The sequence below is a fragment of the Gracilinanus agilis genome, chromosome 4 (genome assembly GCF_016433145.1).
Source record: "Gracilinanus agilis isolate LMUSP501 chromosome 4, AgileGrace, whole genome shotgun sequence".
Lineage (NCBI taxonomy): Eukaryota > Metazoa > Chordata > Mammalia > Didelphimorphia > Didelphidae > Gracilinanus > Gracilinanus agilis.
In genome coordinates, this window is record NC_058133.1 from 160,976,242 (window position 1) to 160,987,429 (window position 11,188).

The window sequence follows — 11,188 nt, forward strand, 5'->3', positions numbered from 1 at the left end:
CCTCCTAAGCCTTTTCAGTAATATATATGTGTGTGTGTATAAATAACTTAAGAACAAATCCTCTGAACACCCATCCTGTATAGCTTGTTGTCTGTGTGAAGGTGCTATCTTGGGAGCTTCTATAAATAAATTCCTTAATAAAGCTTGGACTGATCACCTTGGTTTTGTATGTTTATTTCTTTGGAATTCCTTTGCCATAAGCAGATGCTTTGGTGACCTGGTACACAACATCAAGTCACAAGTCTAGTCCCTAATATCCAATTCATTAACAATATGTACATCTACTCCTGAAAACTTAATTAGTGCTCTTCACATGGATTAGTTTCTAAGACATAGTCTGCAAATAAAAGTTGGGAAAAAAACTTTATATTAGCTTACAGGTACTTACTCATTTTAGTTGGTTAGTTATAGTGTCAAAGAGCTATTAGCCTGCCTTTATCGGGGAGATTCTAGCTGCTATGGAAACCATAATCAGAGCCAAGGGAGTCAGAAATCGAGTAATAAAAATAGAGAGAGGAGGAAAGATTTCCATACCAAAGATTTCAGGAAGAAGAAATCTCAAAGACCTTGAACATAAAGAGATAAACAGAAAAGTGATAATAACAGAAGGAAATATGACCTCCAGATCTAGTGAAAAAATTCAGACGTCTATGAATAAATACTGTAAAATGAAAGAAAATGATCCAATACTTGGTCAAACAGAAGAAGCTATGGAATTTGACAACAACAAGGAAATACAATACACTTTTAAACCTAATAGGTTTAAAAGATAAATGAGAATTATGACAACAGAATTTCTGTTCTGCACAGCAAAAATAATGAGTAGAGTACAAAAACTTGAATATACAAAGGCAAATCTCATCAAAGAAATGAAAGAGAATAATTGGGAATGCAAATATACAAAAGTTAAAGATCTTGTGAAAAACCTAGTTGAAGAGAGGAAAAAACCAAGAATAGTAAAATAAAATGTGTTCACTATACAAGTGAAACATACATATCTCAATGACAGGTTGTGTAGAGACAACCCAAAGATCATATGTCCTTCAGGCAAAAAAAATCTGAGCATCATAATGAAGAAAATAATAGAAGAGAAATGTCCAGAACTTATGATCACAGAAAATGGAATTCCAATAGAAAGATTTCACAGGTTGCCACACAAAAATCCCCAAGGCTACAAACTCCAAGATACTTAGGGGTCAAATTTAATAGTTTGATCTGGAGAAAGACCTTCAAATTCAAAAGAAAGGATATTCAAATAAAGCAAGGAGGAAATGAAATAATGTGTTTTGAAGAGCATTAGAATTTAAGATGCAGCCCAGGGTAATATATCCTGCAAATCTGAGCTTAACCATATAGGTTAAAAGATGGAATTCAATAATAAAGAAGAGATTGAAGTATTTTTAAAAAGGAAATAAGAACTGAGGAGAATATTTGCTTCTCAAATACTCTATACAACAGAATTGCAAGGAGTAGTGAATAAATACAGATAGCAACAGTGATAGATTGATAGCATAAAGATTAGTAAGGGATTTATTACTTATTGTACACAAAGGGGCAGAAGTAAATAATTGGAGAAATATTAATTGCTCATGGGTGGGTAGAACCAAATAATTAAAATGACAATCCCACCTACTTACTCAATGCTATCCCAAATAAATTACCAAAAAATTATTTTTCTGAACTAGAAAAAATAATAACAAAATTCTTTTGGAAAAGTGAAAGGTCAAGAATATAAAAAAATTAATGAAAAATATAAAGGAAGGAAGTCTAGTAGTACCATATTTTAAATTATATTATGAAGCAGTATTTATCAAAACTATCTGGTACTGGCTAAGAAATAGAAAATGGATCAATGGAACAGAACAGACAAACAACAAACATGTATAAAAGAATAAAATAACAAAAATAAAGGTTATGATAACCTTGTGTTTAGCAAAAGTAAAGTTCTAAGGGATAAGAATTCATTATTTGGCAAAAATTGTTAGGAAAATTAAAAAGTAGTCTGGAAGAAAACATAAACCAATATCTAATATCACTACCAATATGAGATCAAAATGGATACACAATCTAGGCCAGTGACGATGGACCTTTTAGAGATTGAGTGCCCAACCTGCAAACCTCACATCGCATGTGAGCCTGTCCACCTTACAGACAGGTGAGGGAGGAAGCATTCCCATTGGGCTGCTAGGCAGAGGGGCATATCATGTGAGAAATGTCCTTAGACATTCATAGAAAGGAGGGATAAAGAAATCAAAACTATCAATGGGAAAGTGTTCTAAATCTCTAATAATTAGAGAAATGCAAATCAAAACAACTCTGAAGTTCCACCTCACACCTAGCAGATTGGCTAAAATGATAGCAGGGGAGAGTAATGAATGCTGGAGGGGATGTGGCAAAATTGGGACATTAATGCATTGCTGGTGGAGTTGTGAATTGATCCAACCATTCTGCATGGCAATTTGGAACTATGCTCAAAGAGCTCTAAAAGAATGCCTGCCCTTCAATCCAGCCATAACATTGCTGGGTTTGTACCCCAAAAAGATCATAGATAAAAAGACTTGTACAAAAATATTTATAGCTATGCTGTTTGTGGTGGCAAAAAACTGGAAAAGGAGGATATGCCCTTCAATTGGGGAATGACTGAACAAATTGCGTTATATGCTGGTGATGGAATACTATTGTGCTCAAAGAAATAATAAACTGGAGGAATTCCATGTGTACTGAAACGACCTCCAGGAATTGATGCAGAGTGAAAGGAGGAAAGCCAGAAAAACATTGTACATAGAGGTTGATACACTGTGGTAAAATCGAATGTAAATGGATTTCTGTACTAGAAGAAGTACTGCAATGACCCAGGACAATTCTGAGGGATTTATGGAAAAGAATACTACCCACATTCAGAGGAATAACTACAGGAGTGGAAACACAGAAGAAAAACAACTGCTTGAACACATGGGTTGATGCGGACATGATTGGGGATATAGACTCGAAATGACCACACCAATGCAACCATGAATAATATGTAAATAAGTCTTGCTTGATGACACATGTTAAAACCAGTGGAAATGTGAATTGGTTATGGGGGGGGGGCTGGTGTAAGTGGGGTGAAGGGGAACATAAAAACATGAATCATGTAACCATGGAAAATTTTTCTAAAAAAATAAAATATTTAAATCTTTAAAGAAAAAGAAAAGAAAAGAAGCATTCAAAAATTAAAAAGGGATAAACAAGGAAATGGTATGGTTCTTCAAGGAATTATAGCATATCAGTGCCAGTAATAAACTTGTATATTCCAAAAGCCTTAGCATCCAAATTGATAAAGGAAACATCATCCTAAACTTCAAGAAGACAGTAAGATAATCATGAATAGAGTCTTCAATATTTCTCTGTCAGTGTTGGGTGTCTAAAAGAAAAATAAACAAAAGGTAAAATATAGTTAAAAGATTCATAATATCTTCTAAATGGGATAACTAAAGAATACATATTTCTCTGTAACATATGAGACTTTTTATAAAAGTTGTCCTATATTAGGGCTTAGAGATTTTGTATTTTTGTAACAAATATAAAAAACCAGAATTAGTCAATACAGCTTTTACAGACAATAGTGTAATAAGAATAGAAATTGGTTTCATGATCAAAAATAAAAGATACAGGAGACTTAACTATGAAATATTAAATAATGAGTGAGTCAAAGAACAAATCATGGAAACAATTAAACTGTGTAAAAGAAGATCATATTAATAATGAAACAATATAATAAAATTCCTATATGTAGCTAAAGCAGTTCTTAGCAAGTGAATCATATCTTTACAATTATATATTAACAAAATAAAGAGATTAGCTAACTGAAAATTCTTTTTTTTTTAAAACCCTTACCTTCTGTCTTGGAGTCAATTGACTCCAAGACAGAAGAGTGGTAAGGGTAGGCAATGGGGGTCAAGTGACTTGCCCAGGGTCACACAGCTGGGAAGTGTCTGAGGCTAGATTTGAACCTAGGACCTCCCGTCTCTCGGCCTGGTTCTCAATCCTCTGAGCTACTCAGCTGCTCCCAGTATTCTTTTTTTAAATAAAAAATTAACAAAGCAACTAACCTAAAATGTTTCAATACCTAATAAAGTAGAGATAAAACATGGAAGGAAAACTATAGGCTAATATCAATAATGAACTTTGAACTCAAAAATTTGAAACACTACTCTATTAAACAGACTACAGCATTTTTTCCAAGAAATCATTCATTAAGACCAAAGAAGTTTTATACTGAAATTCAAGGATAGTTCAGTATTAGGAAAACAACATAATCAACCACATTAAAAGCCGAAATATCCAAACCACATAATCATCTCAATTGATGTAGAAAAAGCCATTGACAAAGTACAATCCTCTTTTTTATTAAAATTCCTAAAACGTTGTAACACGGAAAACGTATAGGTGTAGAAGGACTTTTAAAAAATATCTTAAAAAAGAATCTACCTAAAACCAAAAATGAGCATCATAATGAATTGGGATATGACAGAACCTTTTCTGATAAACATGGGAGTAATACAAGTATTCCTGCTCTCCTCACTATTATTTGCTATAATTCTAGAAATAACAAATAAGATGAGAAAGGAATTAAAGGAATAAAGATACTTAAAGAGGAGATAAAACTATTCTAGTTTGTTGATAATATGATGGTTTACTTGTAAAACCTCAGGGAATCAAAAGACACTAACTTCAATAAAGTTGCAGTTACAAAATAAATTCTTAAAAACAAAATAAAAAATATCCAATTAGGGCTTTGGAGGCCTATCTAAGACTAGATCAATCCCACCATCTACTGGTTACTCAGCTACAAGACAGGCTAGTAAAATAGAACTATGAAACAGAAAGAAAAAATATTGTATTACAGAAATTCTAAAGGCACTCTTTTCCAAACCATCTGGATCCACCAGATGTTAGGAAAAGCAGTGTATATTGTAGTTATAACTTACTAAATTTCCAAATGTTTGAATTCAGATGTCAGGAAGGGTCTACTAGGATCTTATGGGAGAACGGTATTGGACAAAAAATGGAGGAATGATAGCTAGAAGATTTTCAGACTTGAGGGAAAGATGGAAGGATTTCGGGTCAGCTTTGAGTGAAATTAACCATTTTCATGCAATTATGGTGTAAATTTAAATCCTGGGCAATGTTAGGGAGCTGCTATTCCTTTACTATTTATGATTCCCACTTCAAATAACATCTTAAAAATAAGCATATTTATTTATTCTATGCATTTATAATCTCTCCCTTTATTGACTCTCTCTTTCACACTGAACAAAAATAACAGCAAAAAAGGGAGAAAGAAAACCCTCATTACAAATATGTGTCAGACAACAAAACAAATTCCCATGAGGGCCATGCCATAAAATGTGTGTTTCTTTGCATTTTTTGTTTGTTAACCCTCCCTGTCAGAAAGTGTGTGGTATATTTCATCTTCTTTATCTATGATTTATCATTGCATTGTTCTAGTCTTTCAAAGTTGTTTTTTCTCTGCAATGTGTACATTCCAGTTATTCTGCTCACTTTTCTCTGCATCAGTTCAAAGTTCCATTTTCTCTAAAAATATCCATCTTGTAATTTCTTAAGGCATGACAAAGCCCATTGCATTCTTATATCATAATTTCTTTAGCCATTCCCTAATTGGTAATTGTTCCTTAGTTTCCAATTTTTGGTTAGTATGAAAAAGAGCTGCTATAAATGTATATAGATCTTGTTTATCTTTGATCTTTTTGAAGTAGAACCCAGTAATAGTATATTAAATCACAGTATCTGCATAGTTCAGTAATTTTCGATCTTACCTTCTGTGAGAGACTTCTCCCAGTATCCTCAGGTCCTCTGAGATTACCTTCCATCTACTTTTTATTCATCTTTTTTTGGTACCTAGTTGTTTGTCTCCCCATTAGACTGTGAGTTTTAGCACAGCTCTTGGCACATAATAAGTGGTTAGTAAATGCCTGTTGACTTGCCTTGCTTTGGTGAAGTCCAAGGACCTATTCTCAGAATGTTTAAAAATACATAAACAAATAAATAGGATTGAAAAACAAACATGTTGAAGTAAATATGTATTTTCCCCATATAAGTTCACAAATCTCTTGAAATCTATGCATAGGGAACCCAGGTTGAGTTCTCGGAGAACACTGTTAAGAAACAAATACCAGAACCAAGGGAACAAAACTAACCCAACCTAGTTCACTTTTCCTTTTTTAAATATGCATCTGTGATGGTAAGGCCTAAATACTAACTGGACTATTTCATTCTTTCACAATGTATAATTTTAATATGGGTAATTTTGTTATTTCTCAATAAGTGCTCTACAATTTCTTTTGAGAATTTTTAATCATATAAAGAAATAAGAACTGAGAGAGAAAAGTCAAAGGGAAAGATTTGGATTGCCAGACTTCCATTATTCATCAAAGATGAAACTAGAAACAGAAAGAGATACTTGGTCCTCTGATTCTATGGTACACATATATGGAATGTTTCAAGATAAAGTATCAGAGGGCCTACAAAAGTCCAGTACCTTCTTGACATGGGAAATCTACATGGGAAAACCCAAGCTTCCCAGGCTCAAAAAGAAAAAGAGATCTCCGTATATCTCAGGGCCGTAGAACTTTGAGGGATGTCAGATTGGGATCTTAGTGATTTTCTGAGAAATGAGAAAAATGGAAGAAAAATGCTAATTTTAATAAGAGGAACATTTGCAAAACCAGTATAAAGGAACTAAAAAACCTCAAAGTGAAAAATGTCTGTTTCAGTTTTTAAATAAATAATATATAACCATAAGCTCTGCAAATTTTTGGTTAGTATAAAAAGAACTGCTATAAATACATATTTTCTCAAAACCTTGAAGTCAGGAAAGGGAAGATAAAAATAGAGTAGAAAACGATAATTTTGAAATTGGCAACATAGATCTTAGAGAAGGCATGAAGAATAAAGGTTATGTGTTCCCAATAGCTGGGAATTCTGTTGATAGTTGACAGAAATTGTGATTGCTCACAAATGAAATAGTAATTCTGAAATGCCAAATCATTTCCCTGATACTTCTTTTAGCCTCCTGGGAGATGTAAAAGTAAGATTTATTTAAGTTTTTAAAATTAAATTAAATTTTTATTTTATTTTGAAAGGGTCAGAACCTTTACCTTTCCTTCATACTCTTTTATCTCATTCACTGGAATGAGAGGGTAAAGGAAGACTCTTTCATAAATGGTCCTTATCCTATACTCTTATTCAGTTGTTTTCAATTGCATTGTGGCCAAGATACTAGAGTGGTTTTGCCATTTCCTTCTCCAGTTCATTTTCCAGATGAGGAAATTGAGGCAAACGATGACTTGCCTAGTCATACAGCTACTAAGTGTTTGAGACCAGTTTTGAACTCAGGGAGGTGAATTTTCCCAATTCTAGTTCTAGCACTCTGCCACATAGATGCTGAATCCTATACTTACTTATTTTTATAATCAGAGTATATTCTTAGGATTAAGAGACTGTTTTGTGTCTCCAGAAACTTAGTTTCACAAAATATTTCTAGAGCTTTGATTTCTATTTTGTCCCAATTTTTGTTACAACTGTACTCTGTATATAAATAATGCTAAGTGCTGAGAAAACAAAAAGAGCCAATCCCTGCCATCAAAGAATTTACAATCTAATGGGAGAGACAACATACAAACAAATAATTATGAAGCAAGCTAGATGCAAGATGAATCCATGCTCATCCTTCATGTCAAAGAGGACCAGTGACATCACATGGTAGTGCCTCAGTCTTGTACATGACTTGGATTTAAGTGAGACAGAGTTACACAAAGTCTCCAGCCTCTCTCTTTCCCAGGGTCTTTTGAATCCAGGAACAAGACAAAATTCAAGATGATTGATGATGGCCTGGGATACAGTGGATAATCTTGGCTTCTTCTATGTCTGACTAAACTTTAAGCACTTTACAGTGCTTTAAGCACACACAGCCACCTCCATAACTATTGGAACAAATTGTTCTCATCCTCTCATTCTGCCAATTCTCCACAGGCTCATGAAGATTTAATTTGTCATTTTAAAAAAATATTTTTACAATTCTAATTTAAGTGATATCTTTACATTGTCTTTACATTTTTCTAAGTTTGGGGGAATTTGGACATTTCTTCAAGTGGTTATTTTTTAAAACCCTTATCTTCTGTCTTAGAATTAATACTAAGTATTGATTCCAAGGTAGAAGAGAAGTAAGGGCTAGGTAGTTGGGGTTAAGTGACTTGCCCAGGGTCATATAGCCAGGAACAGTCTAAGGCTAGATTGAACCAGGACCACATGACTCCAGACCTGGCTCTCCATCCACTGAGTCACCTAGCTTCCTCTCTTTAAGCAGCTGACATTTTTCTTCCTCTCAAAAATTCTCTGTTCATTTCATTTGATCCTAGCTCCCCTGAGGACTATTATCAGTCCTTTGTAGATTCTGGATGTTAAAGCTTTATTTTATATAATTAATGCAAATATTTCTTTTCTGTTTTTTCAGGATTTTTTTCCAAGAAAAGATTCTGTAAATGTTTAGGAGTTATATTACTCTAAATTGCTATTACATTGTAGTTTGAGGTTTCAAAGATGAATGCATGCTTTCTTTAAGGTCCACTTTGATTGTGCAGGAAATAAAAATAGAGACATGAGAGAACTGGAGCAATAAAGCAGTTTCTACATCAGTGGAACTGTGGGAAGCCAATAAAGCTAAAGTACTCCATTTTATCTGTAGATGTCTATCTTTCTCCTGACCCCATCTGTATTGTAGCTCTGACCTGGCTAAGACTTTCTTTTGTTCTGAAACATCAACTATCTGAAATAGTCCAGCTTACCAGAGACAGCCAACCCAAAGAAGAGTTTTACCTGTTAAAAACAGGCTCTGTCTAATGAAGGGATACCATATCCTCATCCCTACTCTATAAGCTCCCGGGGGGGGGGGGGATATTCTGTCTAATTCAGAGGTAGCTCATACCGAATTTACCTCCTGACTAAATGAAAACCTGTTTAATCTTTGTCTTTTTGTTCCTTTGGGGAGTCTCTATCCATGTAGGTAAAACTTCCTTGTAGGTAAACTTAATAAACCTTCCTTGGTTCCTAAATTTTTGGTTCTCATTCTGATTTTGTTATGTGTTTCTTTCATCATTATTAAACCCACAATATCAAACTCAAATAGAAACAGGAACCATTAACACTTATAAAAGGGTCCCTCTAAGTCATAAATGAACTTGGAAAACCACATATTAACATTACATTTTATTGTATTTTTATTTATTTTGTTTAATATTTCCCAACTACATATCAACCTATCTAGTTTGGCTGTTCAGGAGTTTTGTGGGTCACATACTTTGCTCCTCTAATTAATCTACATAATATAGATTCATGTGAACTGGAAGAATTTAACATTAAAAATTATAATTATATATATATACACAATATCTATATAGCTCTAAGTATATATGTATGTATGTATGTATGTGGGATATACAGGCTATTCAGAAAAGACTAGTACCTCTGATCTGAGGGCTCGATGATCCCTTTTCAGGGCTGCTTTCCTCCCATGATGTCCATCTGCCACTCGGCTCTCATCTGTGGCTCCAGGAAACTGTAGCATGTGCAGCAACCACAACCCAGTAAACCATCTCAGCAGATGGACTAAGCCAGGTTGAAGGCAATCACAGGCCTCAAACTCAAACTCCAACTCCATAGCATATGGATCCCAGACAGGCAAAGACTTCCCCCAGTAGAATGGAAGGATAAGAAAAATTGTTACAATGGCCATAAAAAGGGCTGAGGAAGATACTGAGAGAGAGAGAGAGAGACAGAGAGAGAGAGAGAGAGAGAGAGAGACAGAGAGACAGAGAGAGACAGAGACAGAGACAGAGAGACAGAGAGAATAAGGCAAGGAGGAAAGATGTTTACCTTACAAGCTATTGTACTCTAGCTAGTGGGAGTCATTCACTGAACAAAGGATCATAGATTTAGAGCTGGAAGGGGCCTTAATGGTCATCTTCATGTTCACTTCTGAAAAACCCTAACTCCCTTCAAAACTCAGCTCTTGAGCCACTTATTAAACAAAATCTTTGCTGGTCTAGTTGCTGCAAGTAATATACTTAGTATAACCCCTTCATTATATAAATGAGAAAACTGAGGCCCAGGAGTTGTGATGAGTTTCGTTGGGTCCAAAAGTAACTGAGTTTTAAGAGAAAAATATTTACGATAAATGAAAATTTGTTAAGAAAAGAAATTTCAGAGAAGATAATAGAAGGGATGAGAAGAAGAAACAGTGGTTGGGGAAGAGAAGGGCTGAGCTAGATAGAAAGGTGGATATGGGGAAAGGTAACAGCTTAGACTCGGCAAACCCAAATCTTGTTTTTGTTTTTCACTTTTTAGTCATGTCCAACTCTTTGCATCCCCATTTTGAGTTTTCTTGGCAAAGATACTGGAGTGGTTTGCCATTTTCTTCTCCAGCTCATTTTACAGATGAGGAGACTGAAGCAAATATGGTTAAGTGACTTTCTTAGAAAGGCTGCATATGGGAGTTTGGAACAATAGGACAGAGGAAGTACTAGTTGGTTGATTATTCAGCTGATCAGAGTTGGGGGCAAATGAGTCTATGGTAATGGTGGAAAGGAAGATTGTGGTGAGGAAGGCTGTTTGTCTCGAGCAATACATGACTGAGGCAACCACATCATTGTTCTGTCCTTTTCCGTGACTGCGATGGAGAAGAACAGATATCTCAGCTGAGAAATTTGATAATAAGGATTGCCAATAGGTTCACATTATAAATGAGAGATAATGTAGTCTAGTGGATAGTGTTCCAAACTTGGAGTCAGAAAATCCTGGGATTAAATAACCATTCAAATGCTTTCTAGCTCTTGACTCCAGGTTAAGTCTTTTAGCTTCCATGAGTCTTAGTTTTCTCAACCATAAAATGGAGATAACATAATTTACTTCTCAGCATTGTAAAATACAATAAATGTAAATACAAAGTGCTATGCAATTTTTGACTGCTATTAAGAGACCTCTAGTCCAGAATAATCTCTCTTCACTCCTCTCTCCCTCCATGCAATCCCAGTTAGAGGTTGAGTCTGCTCCTCCTGGATGCAGTAGTCTCTGTTGGGCCTGAGTCTGCTCTCCTCCTCCTCCTCCTTCTCCTCCTCCTCCTCCTCCTTCT